Raw genomic sequence first — 27,008 nt, 5'->3', positions numbered from 1 at the left:
TCCAGAACATTGATCTGAAGGGAAGACTATCGGAGTCCAGGTTCCCTGAGCCCTGTGGTGGAGAAAAACCGCTCCCCACCCTGACAGGCTCGCGTCCGTGGTGACCACAGCCCAGGTTGGGGGTAGGAAGGATTTTCCCTGCGATAGAGAATTGGGAAGGAGCCACCACTGAAGTGACTTCTTGGTTGCAAGGGAAAGAGAGACGTTCCTGTCGAGGGAAGCCGACCTCCTGTCCCATTTGCGGAGAATGTCCCATTGGAGTGGCCGTAGATGGAATTGCGCGAACGGCACTGCCTCCATCGCTGCCACCATCTTCCCCAGGAAGTGCATGAGGCGCCTTAAGGGGTGTGACTGACTCCGAAGAAGTGATTGCACCCCCGCCTGCAGAGAAAGCTGTTTGTCCCGCAGTAGCTTGACTACCGCTGACTGAGTATGAAACTCCATCCCGAGGTAAGTCAGTGATTGGGTCGGTGTCAACTTGGATTTCGGGAAGTTGATGATCCACCCGAACTGCTGTAGAGTCGTCAGAGCAACGGTAAGGCTGTGTTGACACGCCACCCGAGAAGGGGCCCTGACTAGGAGATCGTCTAAGTAGGGGATCACAGAGTGGCCCTGAGAGTGCAGGACCGCCACGACGGATGCCATTACTCTGGAGAAAACCCGTGGGGCTGTTGCCAAGCCGAAAGGCAATGCCACGAACTGAAGGTGTTCGTCCCCGATGGCGAAACGCAAGAAGCGTTGATGTTCGGGTGCGATTGGCACGTGGAGATAAGCATCCTTGATGTCGATCGACGCTAGGAAGTGTCTCCTTGTGACATCGAGGCGATGACCGAGCGGAGGGATTCCATCCGAAACCGTCTGGTTCTCACATGTCTGTTGAGCAGCTTGAGGTCCAGAACGGGACGGAATGATCCGTCCTTTTTTGGCACCACGAACAAAGAGAATTTTGTTTACTTACCGTAAATTCTTTTTCTTGTAGTTCCGACATGGGAGACCCAGACCATGGGTGTATAGCTACTGCCTCCGGAGGACACACAAAGTACTACACTCAAAACGTGTAGCTCATCCCTCCGGGCTATATACACCCCCTGGATGACAATCTAACCAGTTCAGTGCAAAAGCTGAAGGAGGACATCCACCCATAAGTAGAGATAGAGTAAAACTCGGAAAAACCGGAACTGTCTACAACAACAGCCAGTGAAAACACACGGAACAAAAACTGCCAACAGGCAACAGGGAGGGTGCTGGGTCTCCCATGTCGGAACTACAAGAAAAAGAATTTACGGTAAGTAAACAAAATTCTCTCTTTTTCTTCATCGTTCCTTATGGGAGACCCAGACCATGGGACGTTCCAAAGCAGTCCATGGGTGGGAAATAAACCAAACTGAGAAGTAGGCAAAACCTAACTTCACAAATGGCCGACAGCCGCCTGAAGGATGCGTCTGCCCAAGCTCGCATCTGCCGAAGCATGAGCATGCACTTGGTAGTGCTTCGAAAAAGTGTGCAGACTGGACCAAGTGGCAGCCTGACAAACCTGCTGAGCCGTAGCCTGGTGCCTGAAAGCCCAGGAGGCACCGACAGCTCTGGTCGAGTGCGCCTTAATCCCCGGCGGGGGAGGCACCTGAGAACACTGGTAGGCATCGGCGATAGCCGACCTAATCCAACGAGCTAGGGTCGGTTTAGAAGCAGAGAGACCCTTGCGCTGACCCGTGGTTAGCACAAAAAGTGAGGTGCACCGCCTAAAAACGGCGGTGCGTGACACATAGATTCGGAGCGCCCGCACCAAATCCAAGGTGTGCAACGCCTTCTCAAAGCGATGCACAGGGGCCGGACAAAGAGAGGGCAATGAAATGTCCTGGTTAAGGTGGAAAGAAGACACCACCTTAGGGAGAAAGTCCGGAGTCGGACGAAGAACCACCTTGTCTTGGTGAAAAACCAAAAAGGGGGATTCCGAAGAGAGCGCAGCCAAATCAGAAACTCTCCTGAGAGAAGTTATGGCTACTAGAAAAACAACTTTCTGTGAAAGTCTAAACAAGGGAACCTCCCTAAGAGGCTCAAAGGGGGGTTTCTGTAAGGCCGTGAGGACCAGATTAAGGTCCCAGGGATCCAAAGGCCGCCGGTAAGGAGGAATGATGTGAGCTGCGCCCTGCATGAAGGTGCGCACCTGAGCCAGTCGGGCGATACGCCGCTGGAATAATACCGACAGAGCCGACACCTGTCCTTTGAGGGAATTGAGGGACAGTCTTAGCTGTAGACCAAATAAGAAAGCCGCGGAGACACCATCACGTGTTTCTCAACGCTGCCAGTAAACTAGCCAGGTCTTTCACCGGGAAGGAACAACCACGGGAAGGGCAGTCTCCAGTCAAGGAAACCACCTATACCAAACATGGTATCCATCCACAGACAGCCGTTTCGGGGTATTTGCCCCTCATCAGTGTGGAGTAGGTTGTTCCTTCCCGGTGAAAGACCTGGCTAGTTTACTGGCAGCGTTGAGGAACACGTGATGGTGTCTCCGCGGCTTTCTTATTTGCATACTTCCCAGGGGGCAATGCTCTAGAATCACTGCGTTGAGAAGGGAATTTTGTTTACTTACCGTAAATTCCTTTTCTTCTAGCTCTAATTGGGAGACCCAGACAATTGGGGTGTATAGGCTATGCCTCCGGAGGCCGCACAAAGTACTACACTTAAAAGTGTTAGGCCCCTCCCCTTCTGCCTATACACCCCCCGTGCTCCCACGGGCTCCTCAGTTTTGGTGCAAAAGCAAGAAGGAGGGAAAATAATTATAAACTGGTTTAAAGTAACTTCAATCCGAAGGAAACTCGGAGAACTGAAACCATTCAACATGAACAACATGTGTACACAAAAAAAAACAGGGGCGGGTGCTGGGTCTCCCAATTAGAGCTAGAAGAAAAGGAATTTACGGTAAGTAAACAAAATTCCCTTCTTTTTCGCTCTATTGGGAGACCCAGACAATTGGGACGTCCAAAAGCAGTCCCTGGGTGGGTAAAATAATACCTCGTAAGAGAGCCGTAAAACGGCCCTTTCCTACAGGTGGGCAACCGCCGCCTGAAGGACTCGTCTACCTAGGCTGGCATCCGCCGCAGCATAGGTATGCACCTGATAGTGTTTCGTGAAAGTGTGCAGGCTCGACCAGGTAGCCGCCTGACACACCTGTTGAGCCGTAGCCTGGTGCCTCAAAGCCCAGGACGCTCCCACGGCTCTGGTAGAATGGGCCTTCAGCCCTGAGGGAACCGGAAGCCCAGCCGAACGGTAAGCTTCGATAATTGGCTCCTTGATCCACCGAGCCAGGGTTGATTTGGAAGCCTGTGATCCTTTACGCTGGCCAGCGACAAGGACAAAGAGTGCATCCGAGCGGCGCAGGGGCGCCGTACGAGAAATGTAGAGTCTGAGTGCTCTCACCAGATCTAACAAGTGCAAATCCTTTTCACATTGGTGAACTGGATGAGGATAAAAAGAGGGTAAGGAAATATCCTGATTGAGATGAAAAGGGGGATACCACCTTAGGGAGAAATTCCAGAACCGGACGTAGAACCACCTTGTCCTGGTGAAAAACCAGAAAAAGGGGCTTTGCACGACAACGCTGCTAGCTCAGACACTCTCCGAAGAGAAGTGACTGCTACTAGAAAAACCACTTTCTGCGAAAGTCGTGAGAGGGAGATATCTCTCATTGGCTCGAATGGTGGTTTCTGAAGAACCATCAGCACCCTGTTTAGATCCCAGGGTTCTAACGGCCGCTTGTAAGGTGGAACGATGTGACAAACTCCCTGCAGGAACGTGCGTACCTGTGGAAGTCTAGCTAGGCGCTTCTGGAAAAACACAGAGAGCGCTGAAACTTGTCCCTTAAGGGAACCGAGCGACAAACCCTTTTCCAGTCCAGATTGAAGGAAGGACAGAAAAGTAGGTAATGCAAATGGCCAGGGAGAAAAACCCTGAGCAGAGCACCACGACAGGAAAATTTTCCACGTCCTGTGATAAATCTTGGCGGACGTTGGTTTCCTAGCCTGTCTCATAGTGGCAATGACTTCTTGAGATAACCCTGAAGACGCTAGGATCCAGGACTCAATGGCCACACAGACAGGTTGAGGGCCGCAGATTCATATGGAAAAACGGCCCTTGAGACAGCAAGTCTGGTCGGTCTGGTAGTGCCCACGGTTGGCCAACCGTGAGATGCCACAGATCCGGGTACCACGACCTCCTCGGCCAGTCTGGAGCGACGAAGATGGCGCGGCGGCAGTCGGCCCTGATCTTGCGTAACACTCTGGGCAACAGTGCCAGCGGAGGAAACACATAAGGGAGCTGAAACTGCGACCAATCCTGAACTAAGGCGTCTGCCGCCAGAGCTCTGGGATCTTGAGACCGTGCCATGAACGTTGGTACCTTGTTGTTGTGCCGGGACGCCATGAGATCGACGTCCGGCACCCCCCAGCGGCAACAGATCTCCTGAAACACGTCCGGGTGAAGGGACCTGTCACAAACCACCGGGGGGGTCACTCAGAAATCCCCCGCGCTGGCTACCAGTACGTCACAATCGGGGGGTAACAAGTGGGGGTCACCCCTCCTTTATACCTCCCGACCGACAGACAGAGCACGTGACGCGCTCTCTAGCGCCCCTCTTATAGTCAGGCCAATTATGGAATTGCCCGACAATAAGCAAGGAGGCCGCTATACTACTTATGCCGATTATTGAAGGGTCCCCGGTGAGAGTAAGGTATATATTCCCCCGACCTCCGCGGGCGGAATATATAAAATCTCCCCGAATCTCACTGGCCTCCCCACAATAATCCTTGGCACAATTCGCTGCCACCAACCGATTTACGGTAACTATTAGCCGAACACACAGACGTGGGATTCAAGATCGAGATAACAGAACAGCCCAAGATTAATTATATAATTTAATCAGCCTAAAGCACACTAGAAACTACAATATATACAATAGGGAATCTACAGAATATACATATGTCAGAGTACAGTTACAATCAAAGCATGGGTTACAAACAGGCATACACAGTTCCAGCAGTTACCTTGTTGCGTCTGGCCACAGGGGGGCGCTGTAGACCAGGTTTCCAGGAACTCCCTCACAGGTCTTTCCCAACCAGGCCCCCGAGCAGAAGAACACTGGAAAATGGCCGAAGTAGGGTTATCAACCTGGGCAGATCCAGGTCCCCTCCTACCTTAGTGACCTCACAGGGAAGCACTGCCACTCCCCCTGCATGGATCAGAATTATCCAGCAAAGGGGATATTGGCCATAACTTTGCCTGGGAGCGTCGTAGGCGGACGCCAATGCTCTCATTGTGACAGTTATGAATTTAGCTACAGAACGAGGGGACTCATGACCTGTCTGCCAGTTCCCCATTGGCTGATATCACGCCTGGGGCATTTCCCAATGTCCTGCTCCCATAAAAAGGGTGTGCCGGCATCGTCCGCATGCGGAGACACCATTTTTATGGTTGCCATATTTATCGGAAATATGGCTTGCGAGATATGAACCATTTTTTACTGGAGTCGTTCTGTCTGGCTATTTCCATAGCCTTGCTAATGAGATACAACTCTTGTTACAGGGTGACGGCAGGGAGTCATCCTGTGTCCATTGTTCCCACACCACCTCATCTCCATATCACAGGAGATGGCCATGGGATTTGTTGCTAAACCAGTTGTGTGAAGGAAAGGGGGGGTGACACCAGGAGAGGGCTTCCTGACATACTTGAATATCATGATTTATCGTCATATCTCCGGATTTACCTCACACCTCCCCCCTTTTGAGGGCGCTAGGGGGCAGCACACTCCGGTGTTCCCCCGTGCGCCCGTCCGCGACCTCTCCTTGTCGGGACAGCCCGTCTGCGTTACCGTGGTCACGGCCCCTTTTGTGGCGAATGGTGAAGTTGTATTGCTGGAGCGCAAGGCTCCATCGCAACAATCGCCCATTCGTCCCAGAGACGGTGTGCAACCAGCTGAGGGGATTGTGGTCCGTCTCCACGATGAAGTGGCGCCCGTATAGATAGGGTTGTAGACGCTGCAGGGCCCACACTATGGCCAGGCACTCCTTCTCCATCGTGGAATAGGCAACTTTCCTTGGTAACAGCTTCCTGCTCAGGTACAAGACTGGGTGCTCTTGGCTCGCAGAGTCCACCTGGCTGAGCACCGCACCGAGGCCGAAGTCACTGGCGTCGGTCTGTACTACAAACGGCCGCGTGAAGTCGGCTGCCTGTAGCACGGGCGGGCTGGACAGGGCGTCCTTTAGGGCCCGGAAGGCTGTCTCGCAGTCCATTGTCCAATCGACTGCAGAGGGCAGCTTCTTCTTGGTGAGGTCCGTCAAGGGCTTTGCCAGGCTACTATAGCATGGAACAAACCTCCTATAGTACCCAGCGGTCCCCAAGAAGGACATCACCTGCTTCTTGGTCCTGGGGGTGGGCCAGGATGCGAAGGGGTGTAGGGTGGCCCACAGCTGGGACCGTTGGTCCTCCAAGAGCTGGTGGCCAACCTCCACATCCTCAATGGATCCGCCTGCCCTAACCTGGGCTAGCATATCCAAGAGGGTTTCCGCTTCTCCCTCCTCGGGCAGGTTGCACACGGGGAGCGCACATGCCTCCCGCTCATGATGTGCCTTCATCATGTTCACATGGAAGGGCTTCCGCCTTCCACGGGCAGGGTCCAGGGTGACCAGGTACGTTACAGGGTTGAGCTGCTGGTACACGAGGTATGGGCCTTGAAGTGTCCAGGTAGGTTGCACTGGTGGCACCGTCTTGGTTCCGCCACGGGCCTGGAGAGGGGAGTTGAGGGGGACACCCCCTGCAGTCTAGGGGCAGGTGGGGCAGTCGCAGAATTCATCTTACCCCCTCTCCAGGTGCTGCTGGTGGCCGCTCTCCTGGCCTCAGGGGCCCGGTTGTTGGTGTAGTCATCGGCAAGGGCAGCTGTAGCCGTGGACCCCTTTGGCTTCTGGTCTCGGATGAACTGGCGGAGATCCTCAGGGCAGTTCCACAAGAGTTGCTCCGTGATGAACAAGTCCAGGATCTCCGGTCCGGTGGAAAGCTGCAGGCCTTGGGTCCAGTGGTCGGCAGCTCGGGCAAGTGCCCGCCGGTGGTCAGCCCAGGAGTCCTTTGGTCCCTTCTGTAGGCTCCGGAACTTCTTGCGGTAGGACTCTGGAGTGAGGTTGTACTGTTGGATCAGGGCCCGCTTGATGGTGTCGTAGCCCTGATCTGCCTCAGCAGGCAAGTCCCCAAGGATATCCAGGGCCTTACCCCTTAAACGGGGGGTCAGGTATTTGGCCCACTGGTCCTTGTCCAGATGGTGCTGCAAGCAAGTCCGTTCAAAAGCCGTCAAGAAAGAGTCCAAGTCTCCATCCTTCTCCAGCACTGGGAAGTCCTCAACACGGACCTTTGGAAGTTTGGTGTCTCGAAGGTCACATGTGGCTGATGAGGGCCGGAGCTGAGCTAGCTGCAGCTGGTAGTCACGGTCTGCCTGTCGCTCTCGCTCTTCACGCGCTGCCTGCCGCTCTCGCTCCGCAGCCTCACGCTCTGCGTGCCGCTCCGCAGCCTCAGCGTCACGCGCTGCCTGCCGCTCTGCCCTGCGCTCTGCCAGGAGTTCCTTGTAGCCCTTCTGGTCTCCAGCCTGGAGAAGGGCCATAGCCATTTGAAGAAGGCTATCCGAGCCTCCCAGGCTCGGTGGAATGGCACGTGGTGATCTGCGGCACGCTGCAGAGCTAGGCGATTCACTGTCCCTTTCAGAGCGGAGGGCTGGCATCTGGCTCGTTGAGGAACCTTGGGTGAGCTCCTCCTCATCTTGTCCAGCAGTGCCAGGTTGCGCAATGTCCTCGGCAGAACGGTTTTCTGGCGTCGAGCTCCTGGAGGACTCGTGGGCAACCTCCTCATTGCTGTCCACAGCACCGTCCTCCCTCTCTTCGGCTCCTGCCTTAGCATTGGCCAGTTGCATAGCTCTGCTCCTGGTGCCATCAGCCATTCTTGCAGACTTTTGGTCACTGACACAGAACTGACACCTGATGCCTCCACACACCTTACAGTATCTGCACTCTGACACTCTAGTGTTGAGCTAGTCTGAAGACCCCAGCAGCCACAGCTGCTGCAGGCAGTCTTTAGTGTCTGGGAGTATGGGTCTCACACTCACACACACTATTATCTCGATCCCACCGCTATGCCACCAATATGTCACAAACCACCGGGGGGGTCACTCAGAAATCCCCCGCGCTGGCTACCAGTACGTCACAATCGGGGGGTAACAAGTGGGGGTCACCCCTCCTTTATACCTCCCGACCGACAGACAGAGCACGTGACGCGCTCTCTAGCGCCCCTCTTATAGTCAGGCCAATTATGGAATTGCCCGACCATAAGCAAGGAGGCCGCTATCCTACTTATGCCGATTATTGAAGGGTCCCCGGTGAGAGTAAGGTATATATTCCCCCGACCTCCGCGGGCGGAATATATAAAATCTCCCCGAATCTCACTGGCCTCCCCACAATAATCCTTGGCACAATTCGCTGCCACCAACCGATTTACGGTAACTATTAGCCGAACACACAGACGTGGGATTCAAGATCGAGATAACAGAACAGCCCAAGATTAATTATATAATTTAATCAGCCTAAAGCACACTAGAAACTACAATATATACAATAGGGAATCTACAGAATATACATATGTCAGAGTACAGTTACAATCAAAGCATGGGTTACAAACAGGCATACACAGTTCCAGCAGTTACCTTGTTGCGTCTGGCCACAGGGGGGCGCTGTAGACCAGGTTTCCAGGAACTCCCTCACAGGTCTTTCCCAACCAGGCCCCCGAGCAGAAGAACACTGGAAAATGGCCGAAGTAGGGTTATCAACCTGGGCAGATCCAGGTCCCCTCCTACCTTAGTGACCTCACAGGGAAGCACTGCCACTCCCCCTGCATGGATCAGAATTATCCAGCAAAGGGGATATTGGCCATAACTTTGCCTGGGAGCGTCGTAGGCGGACGCCAATGCTCTCATTGTGACAGTTATGAATTTAGCTACAGAACGAGGGGACTCATGACCTGTCTGCCAGTTCCCCATTGGCTGATATCACGCCTGGGGCATTTCCCAATGTCCTGCTCCCATAAAAAGGGTGTGCCGGCATCGTCCGCATGCGGAGACACCATTTTTATGGTTGCCATATTTATCGGAAATATGGCTTGCGAGATATGAACCATTTTTTACTGGAGTCGTTCTGTCTGGCTATTTCCATAGCCTTGCTAATGAGATACAACTCTTGTTACAGGGTGACGGCAGGGAGTCATCCTGTGTCCATTGTTCCCACACCACCTCATCTCCATATCACAGGAGATGGCCATGGGATTTGTTGCTAAACCAGTTGTGTGAAGGAAAGGGGGGGTGACACCAGGAGAGGGCTTCCTGACATACTTGAATATCATGATTTATCGTCATATCTCCGGATTTACCTCACAGGACCATTCCCCTGCGTCCATGCCCTGGCGACTGAGATAATCTGCTTCCCAGTTTTCCACGCCTGGGATGTGAACTGCGGATATGGTGGAGGCCGTGGCTTCCACCCACATCAAAATCCGCCGGACTTCCTGGAAGGCTTGTCGACTGCGTGTGCCGCCTTGGTGGTTGATGTATGCCACCGCTGTGGAATTGTCCGACTGAATTCGGATCTGCTTGCCTTCCAGCCACTGCTGGAACGCTTTCAGGGCAAGATACACTGCCCGAATTTCCAGAACATTGATCTGAAGCGAGGACTCTTGCCGGGACCACGTACCCTGAGTCCTGTGGTGGAGAAAAAACCGCTCCCCACCCTGACAGACTTGCGTCCGTCGTGACTACTTCCCAGGATGGGGGTAGGAAGGATTTCCCCTTCGATAATGAAGTGGGAAGAGGCCACCACCGAAGGGAAGCTTTGGTCGCCTGAGAGAGGGAGACGGTCCTGTCGAGGGACGTCGGCTTCCTGTCCCATTTGCGTAGGATGTCCCATTGAAGAGGACGCCGGTGAAACTGCGCGAAAGGGACTGCTTCCATTGCTGCCACCATCTTCCCCAGGAAGTGCATGAGGCGCCTCAAGGGGTGTGACTGGACTTGAAGGAGAGATTGTACCCCTGTCTGTAGTGACCGCTGCTTGATCCGCGGAAGCTTCACTAATCGCTGAGAGGGTATGAAACTCCATGCCAAGGTATGTGAGCGATTGGGTCGGTGTCAGATTTGACTTTGGAAAATTGATGATCCACCCGAAACTCTGGAGAGTCTCCAGGGTAGCGTCGAGGCTGTGTTGGCATGCCTCTTGAGAGGGTGCCTTGATCAACAGATCGTCCAAGTACGGGATCACCGAGTGACCCTGAGAACGGAGGACCGCTACTACAGTAGCCATAACCTTGTTGAAAACCCGTGGGGCTGTTGCCAGGCCGAATGGCAGTGCCACGAACTGCAGGTGTTCGTGTCCTATGGCGAAGCGCAAGAAGCGCTGGTTCTCTGGGGCAATCGGAACGTGGAGATAAGCATCTTTGATATCGATCGATGCAAGGAAATCTCCCTGGGACATTGAGGCGATGACGGAACGGAGGGATTCCATCCGGAACCGCCTGGTCTTTACGTGTTTGTTGAGAAGTTTCAGGTCCAGGACAGGACGGAAGGACCCGTCCTTCTTTGGGACCACAAACAAGTTGGAGTAAAAACCGTGGGCCTGTTGCTGAAGAGGAACAGGGACCACCACTCCTTCTGCCTTCAGGGTGCCCAGCGCCTGCCGAAGAGCCTCGGCTCGCTCGGGAGGCGGAGAGGACCGGAAGAATCGAGTCGGGGGACGAGAGATGAACTCTATCCTGTAACCGTGAGAGAGAATGTCTCTCACCCAGCGGTCTTTTATTTGTGGCAGCCAGGTGTCGCAAAAGCGGGAGAGCCTGCCACCGACCGAGGATGCTACTAGAGGAGGTAGAAAGTCATGAGGCAGCCGCTTTGTTAGCGGTGCTCCCAATGGCCTTTTTAGGACGTGACTTAGACCGCCATGCATCAGAGTTCCTTTGTTCTTTCTGAGACCTTTTGGACGAGGAGAATTGGGACCTGCCCGCGCCCCGAAAGGACCGAAACCTCGACTGCCCTCTCCTCTGTTGGGAGAGGTTCTGCTTGGGCTGGGGTAAGGATGTATCCTTTCCCTTGGATTGTTTGATGATTTCATCCAGGCGCTCGCCAAAGAGCCTGTCGCCAGAAATTGGCAAACCGGTTAAACGCTTTTTGGAAGCGGAATCTGCCTTCCACTCCCGTAGCCACAAGGCCCTGCGGACTACTACCGAATTGGCGGTCGCAACTGCCGTACGGCTCACAGAGTCCAGGACAGCATTCATAGCGTAAGACGCAATTGCCGAGGTCTGGGAGGTAATGGAAGCCACTTGTGGCGCGGCCGCTTCAATTTTCGCTTGACCTGCTGATATAGCTTGTAGCGCCCATACGGCTGCGAATGCTGGGGCAAAAGAAGCTCCGATAGCTTCATAGATGGATTTCATCCAGAGCTCCATCTGCCTGTCAGTGGCATGTTTAAGCGAGGCCCCATCTTCCACTGCAAGTATGGATCTAGCCGCCAGTCTGGAGATTGGAGGATCCACTTTGGGACATTGAATCCAACCTTTAACCACTTCCGGGGGAAAAGGATAACGTGTATCCTTAAGGCGCTTAGAGAAACGCTTATCCGGACAAGCATGGTGATTCTGGATTGCCTCTCTGAAATCAGAGTGGTCTAGAAACATACTCGGTGTACGCTTGGGGAACCTGAAGCGAAATTTCTCCTGCTGAGAATCAGACTCCTCCGCCGGAGGGGCTGAGGGAAGAATATCCAGCAACTGATGAATGGATGCAATAAGATCATTCACTATGGCGTCCCCGTCTGGAGAATTAAGATTGAGAGCGCTCCCAGGATCAGAATCCTGATCAGCTGTTTCCACATCATCAACCAGAGAATCCCCCCGCTGAGACCCTAAACAATATGATGTCGAGGGAAATTCTAAGCGGGCCCGCTTAGACGATCTGGGGCTAGGTTCTAAGTCCGAACCCTCCGTCTGGGATGTATGAGATACCCCGTGAGGACATTGTTGGTCCAACTGAGGGGGGTCAGGGAACAATGATTCAACAGAGTCCCTTTGCTGAGATACCGGTCTGGACTGCAAGGCTTCTAGTATCTTAGCCATAGTCTCAGAGAGTTGATCCTTAACCCCTTAACGACCGCGGGCCGTAAAATTACGTCCTAAATGACATAATCTTACTGCCCGCGGTCCTCCGGCGGCAGCATGCCGCGATCGGCACACATCTCAGCTGATTTTCACAGCTGAGATGTGTGCCTGCTAGGCACGAGCAGAATCGTTATCTGCTCGTGCCGATTAACCCCTTATATGGCGGCTGTCAATACATGACAGCGCCATTATAAGCGCAATCGCGGTAAAGTTTTTACTTACCGCCGAAACCGGAAGTCACGTGACGCGATCACGTGACTCCCGATAGTTGTCATGGTAGTACAGGGTCATGTGATGACTCCTGTACTACACATGAATTGGTTTCACTTTCGCTGTGCCCGGGGCACAGCAAAAGAGAAAGACAGCGTATCTGCTGTTTACAGCCTTCCAGCTGTGATCAGCAGATACTGCAGAGCGATCGGAATGCTGATCGCAATAGCCCCCTAGGGGGACTAGTAAAATAAAAAAAAAAAGTAAAAAAATAAGTTTTAAAAAATTAAAAAAAAACAAAAACCTAAAAGTTCAAATCACCCCCCACTCGCCCCATTGAAAATTAAAGGGTTAAAAAAATAAAAAATATACACACATTTGGTATCGCCGCGTTCAGAAACGCCCGATCTATCAAAATATAAAATCAATTAATCTGATCAGTAAACGGCGTAGCGGCAAAAAAATTCCAAACGCCAAAACGACGTTTTTTTGTCGCCACAACTTTTGCGCAAAATGCAATAAGAGGCGATCAAAACGTAGCATCTGCGCAAAAATGGTACCGTTAAAAACGTCAGCTCGAGACGCAAAAAATAAGCCGTCATTGAGCCTAAGATCCCGAAAAATGAGAACGCTACGGGTCACGGAATATGGCGTAAAACGTGCGCCACTTTTTTCGGACAAACTTCCGATTTTTTTTTAACCCCTTATATAAAAGTAAACCTATACATGTTTGGTGTCTACGAACTCGCACTGACCTGAGGCATCACACCCACACATCAGTTTTACCATATAGTGAACACAGTGAATAAAATATCTCAAAAACCATAGTGCTATCGCACTTTTTTTGCAATTTTTCAGCATTTGGAATTTTTTTGCCATTTTCTAGTACACAATATGGTAAAACTGATGGTTTCATTTAAAAGTACAGCTCGTTCCGCAAAAAATGAGCCCTCACATGACCATATGGACTGAAAAATAAAAAAGTTACGTCTCTCAGAAAAAGAATGGCGAAAAAAAAAAACGGAAAGCGAAAAATCGGCCGGTCGTGAAAGGGTTAAAGGCTGCAAACTCAGTCCCCGTCACCTGGACAGTGTCAACAGGTGGCTCCCCCTGGGCCCCTCTTAGCAGAGGATCCGGCTGAGGAAGTGTCACAGGGGTCGAACACTGTACACAATGAGGGTCAGTGGAACCTGCCGGTAGCTGGGTTTACATGCGGCGCAGGCAACATAATAAGCCTGTGTTTTGGCACCCCTGCCTTTTATGGGCGCCATGCTATAGTTTTCCCTGAGTAACACAATAGGGTATATAGCCAGAAAGAACTGTGCTCATACAGTGTAAAATATATACAGTACACAAATAATGTACCCATACAATACAGCACCATGGGGCTAGCACCACATGTGCTGTTTACCAGCCGCCTAAGCGGTTGTGAGGCCACCAGAGACCGTGTCTGGGTCTCCCATGAATATGTCCCTCTCTGCAGCGTCGGTGGAGCTGACAGGAATGGCTGCGGCGTCCTGACGAGCTGAGGAAGCTGTGGGCGTGGCCTAGAAAGAGCGCGAAACGGGCGCTCACACTGTGTACAGTGAGGGGAGTGGAGCATGTAAATCATACTCCAGCCCTCATTGCTGCTCGCTCCGTGCAGCGTCCCGCCCTTCCCCTGCCTGTCAGGGCTGAGGGCGGGAGAAAAAAAAAAAAAAGGGAAACTAGGCCGCAATGAAGCCGGGGACTGTAGTAATAAACGCGGCCGCCGTAAAAGCGCGGTCGCGTGAAAGTCCCCGGCGAACTACAAGTCCCAGCCGCGCCGCAGTGTCCCGTGGCAACGGCGGTCAGTGCGGTAGCCCTTACATATAAACACACTCAGCGACGCTGAGTGTGTAATGGCACATATCGACCCGGTCAGCGCCGCGGTCCCCAGTGCACTAGCACACCCAGCAAAGCTGAGGTGATGCCGTGCGCGGTCCCCATAGGGATACAGAGTACCTTTAAGATGCAGGGCCATGTCCCTGAACGGTATCGGCTCCTATCCATCAGGCTCCACAGGAGTTGTGGATGAAGCCCGGTCTCAGTGCCTGGAGACCGATAAGATCCCACTTCACCCAGAGCCCTAAGGGGGATGGGGAAGGAAAAACAGCATGTGGGCTCCAGCCGCCGTACCCGCAATGGATACCTCAACCTTAACAACACCGCCGACAAAAGTGGGGTGAGAAGGGAGCATGCTGGGGGTCCTATATGGGCCCACTTTTCTTCCATCCGACCTAGTCAGCAGCTGCTGCTGACTAATCTGTGGAGCTGTGCTGTGCGTGTCTGACCTCCTTCGCACAAAGCAAAAACTGAGGAGCCCGTGGGAGCACGGGGGGTGTATAGGCAGAAGGGGAGGGGCCTAACACTTTTAAGTGTAGTACTTTGTGCGGCCTCCGGAGGCATAGCCTATACACCCCCCCAATTGTCTGGGTCTCCCAATAGAGCGAAAAAGAAACACGTGATGGTGTCTCCGCAGTGGATATGTTGATCTCCCTAAGGTCAACAATGCTTGCTTAACTAGCTGTAGACCAGACTGTAGAAAAGACAGGATGGTCGGCAAGGAGAACGGCCAAGGAGCATGGTCGGAAGAGCGACACCAGGACAGGAAGATCCTCCAAGTCCTGTGATAAATCTTGGCCGAAGAAGACTTTCGAGCCTGAGTCATAGTGGAGATGACCTCAGAGGGAATACCTGAAGCCGTCAGGATCCAGGACTCAAGAGCCACGCCGTCAATCTGAGAGCCGCAGAATTCTGGCGGAAAAACGGACCTTGAGAGAGAAGGTCTGGGCGGTCTGGGAGATGCCACGGCACCTCTACAGACAGGCGGAGCAGGTCTGGGTACCAAGCTCGCCTGGGCCAGTCCGGAGCAATGATTATGACCCGACGGCCCTCCATTCTGATCTTGCGCAGAACCCTGGGCAAGAGAGCTAGAGGGGGAAACACGTAAGCCAGACGGAACTGGGACCAATCCTGAACCAGCGCATCCGCTGCGAAGGCCTGAGGATCGTGGGAGCGAGCCACGTAAACCGGAACCTTGTTGTTGTGCCGGGATGCCATTAGATCCACTTCCGGAGTACCCCACTTGCGGCAGATTGACCTGAACACTGCCGGGTGCAGGGCCCACTCGCCGCTGTCCACGGTTTGACGGCTGAGATAATCGGCCTCCCAGTTTTCTACGCCTGGGATGTGGACTGCTGATATGGTGGACTTGGAGTCCTCCGTCCACTGGAGGATTCGTTGAACCTCCAACATCGCCAGGCGGCTGCGAGTTCCGCCCTGGTGGTTGATGTAGGCAACCGCTGTCGCGTTGTCCGACTGGACTCGAATGTGCCTGCCCGCCAACAGGTGGTGCAAGGCTAGGAGAGCTAGAAACACAGCTCTGATCTCCAGCACATTGATCGGGAGGGCTGATTCGGACGGAGTCCAAGTGCCCTGTGCTCGGTGATGGAGAAAAACTGCTCCCCAACCGGAGAGGCTGGCATCTGTGGTGAGAATCACCCAGGACGGAGTCAGGAAGGAGCGTCCCTGTGACAGAGAGAGGGGCCGAAGCCACCACTGAAGAGAGCTCCTGGTCTGTGGCGACAGAGCCACTAGCTTGTGCAGGGAAGAGGTCCGCTTGTTCCAACAGCGGAGAATGTCCAACTGCAGGGGACGCAGATGGAACTGTGCAAATGGAACCGCTTCCATTGACGCCACCATCTGACCCAGCACCTGCATGAGGTGTCTGATGGAATGACGGCGGTGCCTCAGCAGAGAGCGCACCGCTAGCTGAAGGGACTGCTGTTTGACCAAGGGCAACTTCACAAGTGCCGGCAGAGTCTCGAATTGCATCCCTAGGTACAGAAGCCCCTGGGTCGGGGTCAGAGTGGACTTGGGCAGGTTGACAAGCCACCCGAACTGAACAAGCGTGGCGAGAGTGAGCGAGACACTCCGCTGGCAGTCTGCCCTGGATGAGGCCTTGACTAGAAGTTCGTCCAGGTAGGGGATTACTGCCAACCCCTGAAGATGCAGGACCGCAACCACTGCTGCCATAACCTTGGTGAAAACACGAGGGGCCGTGGCTAACCCGAAGGGGAGAGCCACGAATTGGAAATGTTCCTCTCCGATTGCAAAGCGGAGCCAACGCTGGTGTGAAACCGCGATAGGCACGTGCAGATAGGCATCTCTGATGTCGATGGATGCCAGAAAATCTCCTTGGGTCATTGATGCAATGACCGATCTCAGAGACTCCATGCGAAAACGCCGCACCTGAACATGCTTGTTGAGAAGCTTGAGATCCAGGATGGGCCGGAAGGAACCGTCCTTCTTGGGGACCAGAAAGAGGTTGGAGTAGAAACCTCTGAACCGTTCCCGAGCGGGAACCGGAACAATAACACCGTTGGCCTGCAGGGATGCCACGGCCTGAGAGAAGGCGGCGGCTTTGGAGCAGGGGGGGGTGGACAGAAAAAATCTGTTTGGCGGGCTGGAAGAAAATTCTATCCTGTAGCCGTGGGAGATGATATCCCGCACCCACTGATCGGAGAAGTGTTGAAACCACACGTCGCCAAAGCGGGAGAGCCTGCCACCGACCAAGGACGTTGCTGGCGCAGCCAGATAGTCAAGAGGGGGCTGCCTTAGTGGCAGCGGCTCCTCCGGACTTCTGAGGACGCGGCTTCGCGCGCCAGATGGGTTTACGATCCTTGGCTGCGGTAGTGGACGAGGCTGAGGGCTTAGAGGCTGACCAGTTAGAGGAACGAAAGGAACGAAACCTCGATTGGTTCCTGCCCTGGACTGGTCTCTTGGCTTTAGCTTGTGGCAAGGAAGTACTCTTCCCTCCAGTAGCTTCCTTAATTATTTCATCCAGTTGTTCACCAAACAGCCGGGACCCAGCAAAAGGGAGGCCCGCAAGGTACTTCTTAGAAGAAGCGTCTGCTTTCCACTCTCGAAGCCACAAGATCCTGCGGATCGCGAGAGAGTTAGCGGAGGCCACCGTCGTGCAGTGAGAAGCCTCCAGAATGGCAGACATGGCGTAGGATGAAAAAGCCAAAGCCTGAGAAGTTAAGGCCTCCATCTCAGGCATAGAGTCCCTGGTGAGGGAATGTATCTCCGCCAGAGAGGCAGAAACTGCCTTAAGAGCCCACACTGCCGCAAAAGACGGGGAGAAGGAGGCTCCTGCCGCCTCATATACAGACTTGGTCAGAAGGTCAACCTGGCGGTCAGTGGGATCCTTAAGAGAGGTGCCATCGGCCACCGCTACGACTGTGCGGGCTGAGATTCTAGACACCGGAGGGTCTACCTTTGGGGACTGAGCCCACTCCTTCACCACATCTGGTGGAAAGGGAAAACTGTCATCAGAACTACGCTTTGGAAAGCGTTTGTCAGGACAGGCCCTGGGTTTGGTGACAGTGGCCTGAAAACTGGAGTGGTTAAAAAACGTACTCCGAGCTTTCTTAGGTGAGGCAAACTGATGTATCTCCACCAGAGAGGCTTGTTCCTCTGACACTGGTGGAGTGAGGTTCAGAACGGAGTTAATGGACGCAATCAAGTCACTAACATCCGCATCATCCTCAGACAAGGCAATGGGGTACCTAGAGCTAGCGTCTGAACCCACAGTAAAAGTATCCTCCTCGCCCTGCACCTCGGCCCGTGAATCAGAGCCGTGGGACGAGGAAGGAGAAGGGTCCCTACGTCTCCGTTTAGGAGGACGGGGTCCTAGAACATGCTCTGAGGGCTCTGCAGAGCTCGGAGCAGCAGAGGCGCCCTGAGAAGGGGGCTGATGCATGGTCAGCAGTGTCCGGGACAGTTGTCCCATAGAGTTGGCAAAAGACTGGGAAATAGCTCTGGAAAAAGATGCTACCCAAGCCGGGGGATCAGTCACCGGGGCTGGAGCGGCCGGAGGAACCCCTGAGGAGGCTCCAGGCTGAGGGACCACCATGTTAGAGCAGGCATGACAATGTGGGTATGTGCTTGGCTCTTGCAGAATGAGCTTACATGCAGTGCATATAGCGTACAGCTTTGCAGCCTTGCTCCTAGTGACAGACATGCTGCTGAGGTGGAGGCTCTGCAGCAAGAATACACTCCTGTAGAATGCCCTGAGAGTGTATAATAAAAAGCCCACAACCAGAGGTTGTGGCTTACCAGACCGCTCTCTGTGTGCCCTCCGGATTCCACAGCTCAGACCCCCAGTGAAGCGTCAGCCTTCCTAAAAGCAGCAGCTGCAGCATACAGCGCCGATCAGTGTAAGAACGCTGAGAAAATGGCGCTGGAAGGAGGGGGGCGGGGAGAAGCCCAAGAGCGGGAAACCGGAGGGCCAAGGAGAGATACAGGGGAGGGAACATCTCCACAGAGAGGAGTGTCCTCCCCTCTGCTGGCCGGCCGGTGGGTGGCGCCACGCTATGCATCTGCATGAATGACATGCAGGGAAGCCGAAACCGAAACTAGGCCCAAACTGAAGCCGGGGCCTAGATTTTAACATGCGGCCGACGAGCAGGCACCCCCGGCGCGGTTCTCCGGAAAAACACCGAGAACCGGCCGGAATTACAGTAAAAGACAAAAAACATAATCTCCCCTCAATAAAAGTACCCGGGACCCCTGAAAAACGTCTCAATAGTTAGCTTTTGAGACGAAGGGCCATGTCCCTGAGGGAAGGTCAAACGCTCCGTCCAGCAGGAACCTGACAGGGCTGCAGATGGAGACCGGTCTCCTGCACAGCAGAGAGGACCGAGACGGCTCCCACTTCAAACCAGAGCCTGAAAAGGATGTTGAAGGAGCGCGGCATGTGAAGGCTCCAGCCTTGCAAAGTCAACCTTAACAGCACCGCCGACACAGTGGGGTGTGAAGGGACATGCCGGGAGTCCAGATTGGACCCGCTTTTCTTCCATATCTTTAAAAACAAAATCTTAAAAATGAAAAATCAGAGAATGCATGTGTGTGTGTGACCTCCTGAAACACAAAGCATTGAACTGGTTAGATTGTCATCCAGGGGGTGTATATAGCCCGGAGGGAGGAGCTACACATTTTGAGTGTAGTACTTTGTGTGTCCTCCGGAGGCAGTAGCTATACACCCATGGTCTGGGTCTCCCATAAGGAACGATGAAGAAGAGTTGGAGTAAAAGCCGCGACCACGTTCCTGAAGGGGAACGGGGGTCACAACAACTTCTGTTTTCAGAGCGTCCACTGCCTGAAAAAGTGCGTCGGCCTGAGCGGGGGGCGGAGAGGTCCTGAAGAAACGAGCCGCAGGACGAGAGCTGAACTCTATCCTGTAACCGTGAGACAGAATGTCTCTCCCCCATCGGTCTTGAACATGTGGCCACCAGGCGTCGCCAAAGCGGGAGAGCCTGCCACCGACCGAGGATGCGGTCAGGGGAGGCCGAGAGTCATGAGGAGGCTGCCTTGGAGGCAGTGCCTCCTGCGGCCTTTTGGGGGCGAGACTTGGACCGCCACGCATAGGAGTTCCTCTGACCTTTCTCCGGCCTGCTGGACGAAGAGGATTGGGGCTTGGCGGAGGGACGAAAGGACCGAAACCTCGATTGTATTTTTCGTTGCTGAGGTCTCTTAGGTTTGGACTGGGGTAAGGAGGAGTCCTTTCCCTTGGATTCCTTAATAATCTCATCCAATCGTTCGCCAAACAAGCGTTCGCCAGCAAACGGCAAACCGGTTAAGAACCTCTTGGAGGCAGAGTCTGCCTTCCATTCGCGCAGCCACATGGCCCTGCGGACTGCCACAGAGTTAGCGGATGCCACAGCTGTACGGCTAGCAGAGTCTAGGACTGCGTTCATGGCGTAAGAAGAAAAAAGCTGACGCTTGAGAAGTCAAAGACGCAACTTGCGGAGCAGAATTACGTGTGACAGCATTAATCTCAGCCAGACAAGCTGAGATAGCTTGGAGTGCCCACACGGCTGCAAAGGCCGGGGCAAAAGACGCGCCCGTGGCCTCATAGATGGACTTCACCAGGAGCTCTATCTGCCTGTCAGTGGCATCCTTTAGCGATGAGCCATCTGCCACCGATACCACAGATCTAGCCGCCAATCTAGAGACTGTAGGATCCACCTTCTAGCAGCTTGGCAGACCATTTGTCCATAGACTGAGCCATGGATTGTGAAAGTGACTCAGAGAGTTTCTCAGCAAAAGAGGGGAACTCTGTCCCTGCCGCCTGGACAAGGGGAGCAGGGGGGTCTACATGAGCCGAGGGGCCCACTAGTGTCCGAGGCTCCGACTGAGCAAGCGAAACAGGGGTCGAGCATTGCTCACAGTGAGGGTAGGTGGAACCCGCAGGTAACATAGCCCCACAAGAGGTACAGGCCGCAAAAAAACCCTGTGCCTTAGCAGCTTTGCTCCTTGTGGACGACATGCTGTTGTCTCCTAGGAGAATGATCACTGAGGGTATATGGGCAAAAAGAGTATACAGCCCGACCGAACAGAAATATATATAAAAATATGTATCTATTCCGGCACCCTAGGGGGACCAGCACCGGGTGACCGGTGTGGCTTACCGACCGCTAACAAGCGGCGTGTGTGTGTCCTCCAGATTCCGTGCCTTAGGTCCCCCGGAGCTGCAGAGCTGTTCCTGAGAATCCTCCACCGGCAGAATGCCCAAAAAATGGCTGCCGGAGCTCTCAGGGGAGGAGTGGAGCCGTGGGCGGCGCCAGGAAAGTGCGGGAATCTGGGGTCCCCACAGTGATCAGTGAGGGGGGAGGAAACATGCAGGATGCTCCAGCCCTCACATCCGACGTCAGGTCGGCAATCCCGCCCTTACCCCTGACAGGCAGGCCCTGGGACGGGATTTTTGCGACTAGGCCGCGATGAAGCCGGGGACTAAATTTGAGACCGCGCCCGACAAGCAGGCACGGTCGGCGTGGAAGTCCGCCGGCCTTCTCAAATCAGCATCTGCCGCAGCGTCCGGGAAGAAGGGAATTTTGTTTACTTACCGTAAATTCCTTTTCTTCTAGCTCTAATTGGGAGACCCAGACAATTGGGTGTATAGGCTATGCCTCCGGAGGCCGCACAAAGTATTACACTCAAAAGTGTTAAGCCCCTCCCCTTCTGCCTATACACCCCCCGTGCTCCCACGGGCTCCTCAGTTTTGGTGCAAAAGCAAGAAGGAGGAAAAAGAATTAAAAACTGGTTTAAAGTAACTTCAATCCGAAGGAATATCGGAGAACTGAAACCATTCAACATGAACAACATGTGTACACAAAAAAACAGGGGCGGGTGCTGGGTCTCCCAATTAGAGCTAGAAGAAAAGGAATTTACGGTAAGTAAACAAAATTCCCTTCTTCTTTGTCGCTCTATTGGGAGACCCAGACAATTGGGACGTCCAAAAGCAGTCCCTGGGTGGGTAAAATAATACCTCGTAAGAGCCGTAAAACGGCCCTTTCCTACAGGTGGGCAACCGCCGCCTGAAGGACTCGTCTACCTAGGCTGGCATCCGCCGAAGCATAGGTATGCACCTGATAGTGCTTCGTGAAAGTGTGCAGGCTCGACCAGGTAGCCGCCTGACACACCTGCTGAGCCGTAGCCTGGTGCCTCAAAGCCCAGGACGCGCCCACGGCTCTGGTAGAATGGGCCTTCAGCCCTGAGGGAACCGGAAGCCCAGCCGAACGGTAAGCTTCGATAATTGGCTCCTTGATCCACCGAGCCAGGGTTGATTTGGAAGCCTGTGACCCTTTACGCTGGCCAGCGACAAGGACAAAGAGTGCATCCGAGCGGCGCAGGGGCGCCGTACGAGAAATGTAGAGTCTAAGTGCTCTCACCAAATCTAACAAGTGCCAATCCTTTTCACATTGGTGAACTGGATGAGGATAAAAAGAAGGTAAGGAGATATCCTGATTGAGATGAAAGGGGGATACCACCTTAGGGAGAAATTCCGGAACCGGACGTAGAACCACCTTGTCCTGGTGAAACACCAGGAAAGGGGCTTGGCACGACAACGCTGCTAGCTCAGACACTCTCCGAAGGGAAGTGACTGCTACTAGAAAAACCACTTTCTGCGAAAGTCGTGAGAGGGAAATATCTCTCATTGGCTCCAATGGTGGTTTCTGAAGAGCCATCAGCACCCTGTTTAGATCCCAGGGTTCTAACGGCCGCTTGTAAGGTGGAACTATGTGACAAACCCCCTGCAGGAACGTGCGTACCTGTGGAAGTCTGGCTAGGCGCTTCTGGAAAAACACAGAGAGCGCTGAGACTTGTCCCTTAAGGGAGCCGAGCGACAAACCCTTTTCCAGTCCAGATTGAAGGAAGGACAGAAAAGTAGGTAATGCAAATGGCCAGGGAGAAAAACCCTGAGCAGAGCACCACGACAGAAAAATTTTCCACGTCATGTGATAGATCTTGGCGGACGTTGGTTTCCTAGCCTGTCTCATAGTGGCAATGACGTCTTGAGATAACCCTGGAGACGCTAGGATCCAGGACTCAATGGCCACACAGTCAGGTTGAGGGCCGCAGAATTCAGATGGAAAAACGGCCCTTGAGATAGCAAGTCTGTTCGGTCTGGTAGTGCCCACGGTTGGCCGACCGTGAGATGCCACAGATCCGGGTACCACGACCTCCTCGGCCAGTCTGGAGCGACGAGGATGGCGCGGCGGCAGTCGGCCCTGATCTTGCGTAACACTCTGGGCAACAGTGCCAGCGGAGGAAACACATAAGTGAGCTGAAACTGCGACCAATCCTGAACTAAGGCGTCTGCCGCCATAGCTCTGGGATCTTGAGACCGTGCCATGAACATTGGTACCTTGTTGTTGTGCCGGGACGCCATGAGGTCGACGTCCGGCACCCCCCAGTGGCAACACATCTCCTGAAACACGTCCGGGTGAAGGGACCATTCCCCTGCGTCCATGCCCTGGCGACTGAGATAATCTGCTTCCCAGTTTTCCACGCCTGGGATGTGAACTGCGGATATGGTGGAGGCCGTGGCTTCCACCCACATCAAAATCCGCCGGACTTCCTGGAAGGCTTGCCGGCTGCGTGTGCCGCCTTGGTGGTTGATGTATGCCACCGCTGTGGAATTCTCCGACTGAATTCGGATCTGCTTGCCTTCCAGCCACTGCTGGAACGCTTTCAGGGCAAGATACACTGCCCGTATTTCCAGAACATTGATCTGAAGCGAGGACTCTTGCTGGGTCCACGTACCCTGAGCCCTGTGGTGGAGAAAAACCGCACCCCACCCTGACAGACTCGCGTCCGTCGTGACTACTTCCCAGGATGGGGGTAGGAAGGATTTCCCCTTCGATAATGAAGTGGGAAGAAGCCACCACCTAAGGGAAGCTTTGGTCGCCTGAGAGAGGGAGACGGTCCTGTCGAGGGACGTCGACTACCTGTCCCATTTGCGTAGGATGTCCCATTGAAGGGGACGCAGGTGAAACTGCGCGAAAGGGACTGCCTCCATTGCTGCCACCATCTTCCCCAGGAAGTGCATGAAGCGCCTCAAGGGGTGTAACTGGCCTTGAAGGAGAGATTGTACCCCTTTCTGTAGTGACTGCTGCTTGATCAGCGGAAGCTTCACTATCGCTGAGAGGGTATGAAACTCCATGCCAAGATACGTCAGTGATTGGGCCGGTGTCAGATTTGACCTTGGAAAATTGATGATCCACCCGAAACCCTGGAGAGTCTCCAGGGCAGCGTCGAGGCTGCGTTGGCATGCCTCTTGAGAGGTGCCTTGATTAGCAGATCGTCCAAGTATGGGATCACCGAGTAACCCTACGAGTGTAGGAGCGCTACTACAGTAGCCATAACCTTGGTAAAAACCCGTGGGGCTGTTGCCAGGCCGAACGGCAGTGCCACGAATTGCAGTTGCTCGTTTCCTATGGCGAAGCGCAAGAAGCGCTGGTGTTCTGGAGCAATCGGTACGTGGAGATAAGCATCTTTGATATCGATCGATGCAAGGAAATCTCCTTGGGACATTGAAGCGATGACGGAGCGGAGGGATTCCATCCTGAACCGTCTGGCTTTTACGTGTTTGTTGAGCAGTTTCAGGTCCAGGACCGGGCGGAAAGACCCGTCCTTCTTTGGGACTACAAACAAGTTGGAGTAAAAACCGTGGCTCTGTTGCTGGAGAGGAACAGGGATCACCACTCCTTCTACCTTCAGAGTGCGCAGCGCCTGCAGAAGAGCCTCGGCTCGCTCGGGAGGCGGGGATGCCTGAAGAATCGAGTCGGGGGACGAGAGGTGAACTCTATCTTGTAACCGTGAGACAGAATGTCTCTCACCCAGCGGTCTTTTATTTGTGGCAGCCAGGTGTCGCAAAAGCGGGAGAGCCTGCCACCGACCGAGGATGCTGCTAGAGGAGGTCGAAAGTCAAGAGGAAGCCGCTTTGTTAGCGGCGCCTCCGGTGGTCTTTTTAGGACGTGACTTAGACCGCCATGCATCAGAGTTCCTTTGTTCTTTCTGAGACCTTTTGGACGAGGAGAATTGGGACCTGCCCTCGCCCCGAAAGGACCGAAACCTCGACTGCCCTCTCCTCTGTTGGGGGTATGTTCTGTTTGGGCTGGGGTAAGGATGTATCCTTTCCCTTGGATTGTTTGATGATTTCATCCAAACGCTCGCCAAACAGCCTGTCGCCAGAAATTGGCAAACTGGTTAAGCGCTTTTTGGAAGCAGAATCTGCCTTCCATTCCCGTAGCCACAAGGCCCTGCGGAGTACCACCGAATTGGCGGCCGCAACCGCCGTACGGCTCGCAGAGTCCAGGACAGCATTAATAGCGTAAGACGCAAATGCCGAGGTCTGGGTGGTAATGGATGCCACTTGTGGCGCGGACGTGCATGTGGCTGCTTCAATTTGCGCTTGACCTGCTGAGATAGCTTGTAGCGCCCATACGGCTGCGAATGCTGGGGCAAAAGAAGCTCCGATAGCTTCATAGATGGATTTCAACCAGAGCTCCATCTGCCTGTCAGTGGCATCTTTGAGCGAGGCCCCATCTTCCACTGCAAGTATGGATCTAGCCGCCAGTCTGGAGATTGGAGGATCCACTTTGGGACACTGAGTCCAACCTTTAACCACGTCAGGGGGAAAAGGATAACGTGTATCCTTAAGGCGCTTAGAAAAAAAAACGCTTATCTGTACAAGCATGGTGATTCTGGACTGCCTCTCTGAAATCAGAGTGGTCTAGAAACATACTCTGTGTACGCTTGGGGAACCTGAAACGGAATTTCTCCTGCTGAGAAGCTGACTCCTCCGCTGGAGGAGTTGAGGGAGAAATATCCAGCATTTGATTGATGGACGCAATAAGATCGTTCACTATGGCGTCCCCGTCTGGAGTATTAAGATTGAGAGCGCCCTCAGGATCAGAATCCTGATCAGCTGTCTCCGCATCATCAACCAGAGATTCCCCCCCGCTGAGACCCTGAACAATATGATGTCGAGGGAAATTCTAAGCGAGCCCGCTTAGTCGGTCTGGGACTGGGGTCCAAGTCAGAACCCTCAGCCTGGGATGTAGGAGATACCCCGGGAGGACATTGTTGGTCCAACTGAGGGGGGCCAGGGAACAATGATTCAACAGAGTCCCTTTGCTGAGATACCGGCCTGGACTGCAAGGCTTCTAGTATCTTAGCCATAGTCTCAGAGTTTTGCAAACTCAGTCCCCGTCACCTGGACAGTGTCAGCAGGTGGCTCCCCCTGGGCCCCTCTTAGCAGAGGCTCTGGCTGAAGAAGTGCCACAGGGGCCGAACATTGCACACAATGAGGGTCAGTGGGACCTGCCGGCAGCTGGGTCGTACAAGCGGCGCAGGCAGCATAATAAGCCTGTGTTTTGGCACCCCTGCCTTTGTGGGCGCCATGCTATTGTTTTCCCTGAGTAACACAATAGGGTATATAGCCAGAATGAACTGTGCTCATACAGTGAAAGAGTATACTATAAACAAATAATGTATCAATACACTACAGCACCATGGGGCTAGCACCAACAGGTGCTGCTTACCACCCGCTTTAAAGCGGTTGTGAGGCCACCAGAGACCGTGTCTGGGTCTCCCAGGGTTTGTCCCTCTCTGCAGCGTCGGAGGAGCTGACAGGAATGGCTGCGGCGTCCTGACGAGAGGAGGGAGCCGTGGGCGTGGCAGAGAAAGTGCGGGAACTGGTGCTCACACTGTGCACAGTGAGGGGGGTGGAGAATGGAAATCATACTCCAGCCCTCCGTGCTGCTCGTTCCGTGCAGCTTCCCGCCCTTCCCCTGCCTGTCAGGGCTGGGGGCGGGAGAAAAGGAAACTAGGCCGCAAGAAAGCCGGGAACTCAAGTATAAGCGTGGCCGCCGTAAAAGCGCGGCCGGCGCCGAAGTCCCCGGCGAACTACAAGTCCCAGCCGCGCCGCAGTTTCCCATGGCAGCGGCGGTTAGCGCGGTAGCCCCTACATATAAAACACACTCAGCGACGCTGAGTGTGTAATGGCACAGTTTAACCCGGTCAGCGCCGCGGTCCCCGGTGCACTAGCACACCCAGCAAAGCTGAGGTGTTGCCGTGCGCGGTCCCCACAGGGATACAGAGTACCTTCAAGTAGCAGGGCCATGTCCCTGAACGGTACCCGGCTCCTATCCAGCAGGCTCCACAGGAGTTGTGGATGAAGCATGGTCTCAGTGCCTGGAGACCGA

The 27,008-nt window shown here is 54.0% G+C and overlaps 1 protein-coding gene across 1 annotated transcript in view; it reads right to left on the bottom strand.

Annotated features, from left to right (window-relative positions):
• LOC142289656 (zinc finger CCCH domain-containing protein 11A-like) overlaps positions 1-27,008 on the bottom strand; it is a 182,035-nt gene that overhangs the window by 25,512 nt on the left and 129,515 nt on the right. The window lies entirely within an intron of this gene.

This window comes from Anomaloglossus baeobatrachus, chromosome 2 (assembly GCF_048569485.1).
Source record: "Anomaloglossus baeobatrachus isolate aAnoBae1 chromosome 2, aAnoBae1.hap1, whole genome shotgun sequence".
Lineage (NCBI taxonomy): Eukaryota > Metazoa > Chordata > Amphibia > Anura > Aromobatidae > Anomaloglossus > Anomaloglossus baeobatrachus.
The sequence above is the reverse complement of the archived record's forward strand: the minus strand, read 5'-3'. Positions and strand labels throughout refer to the sequence as shown.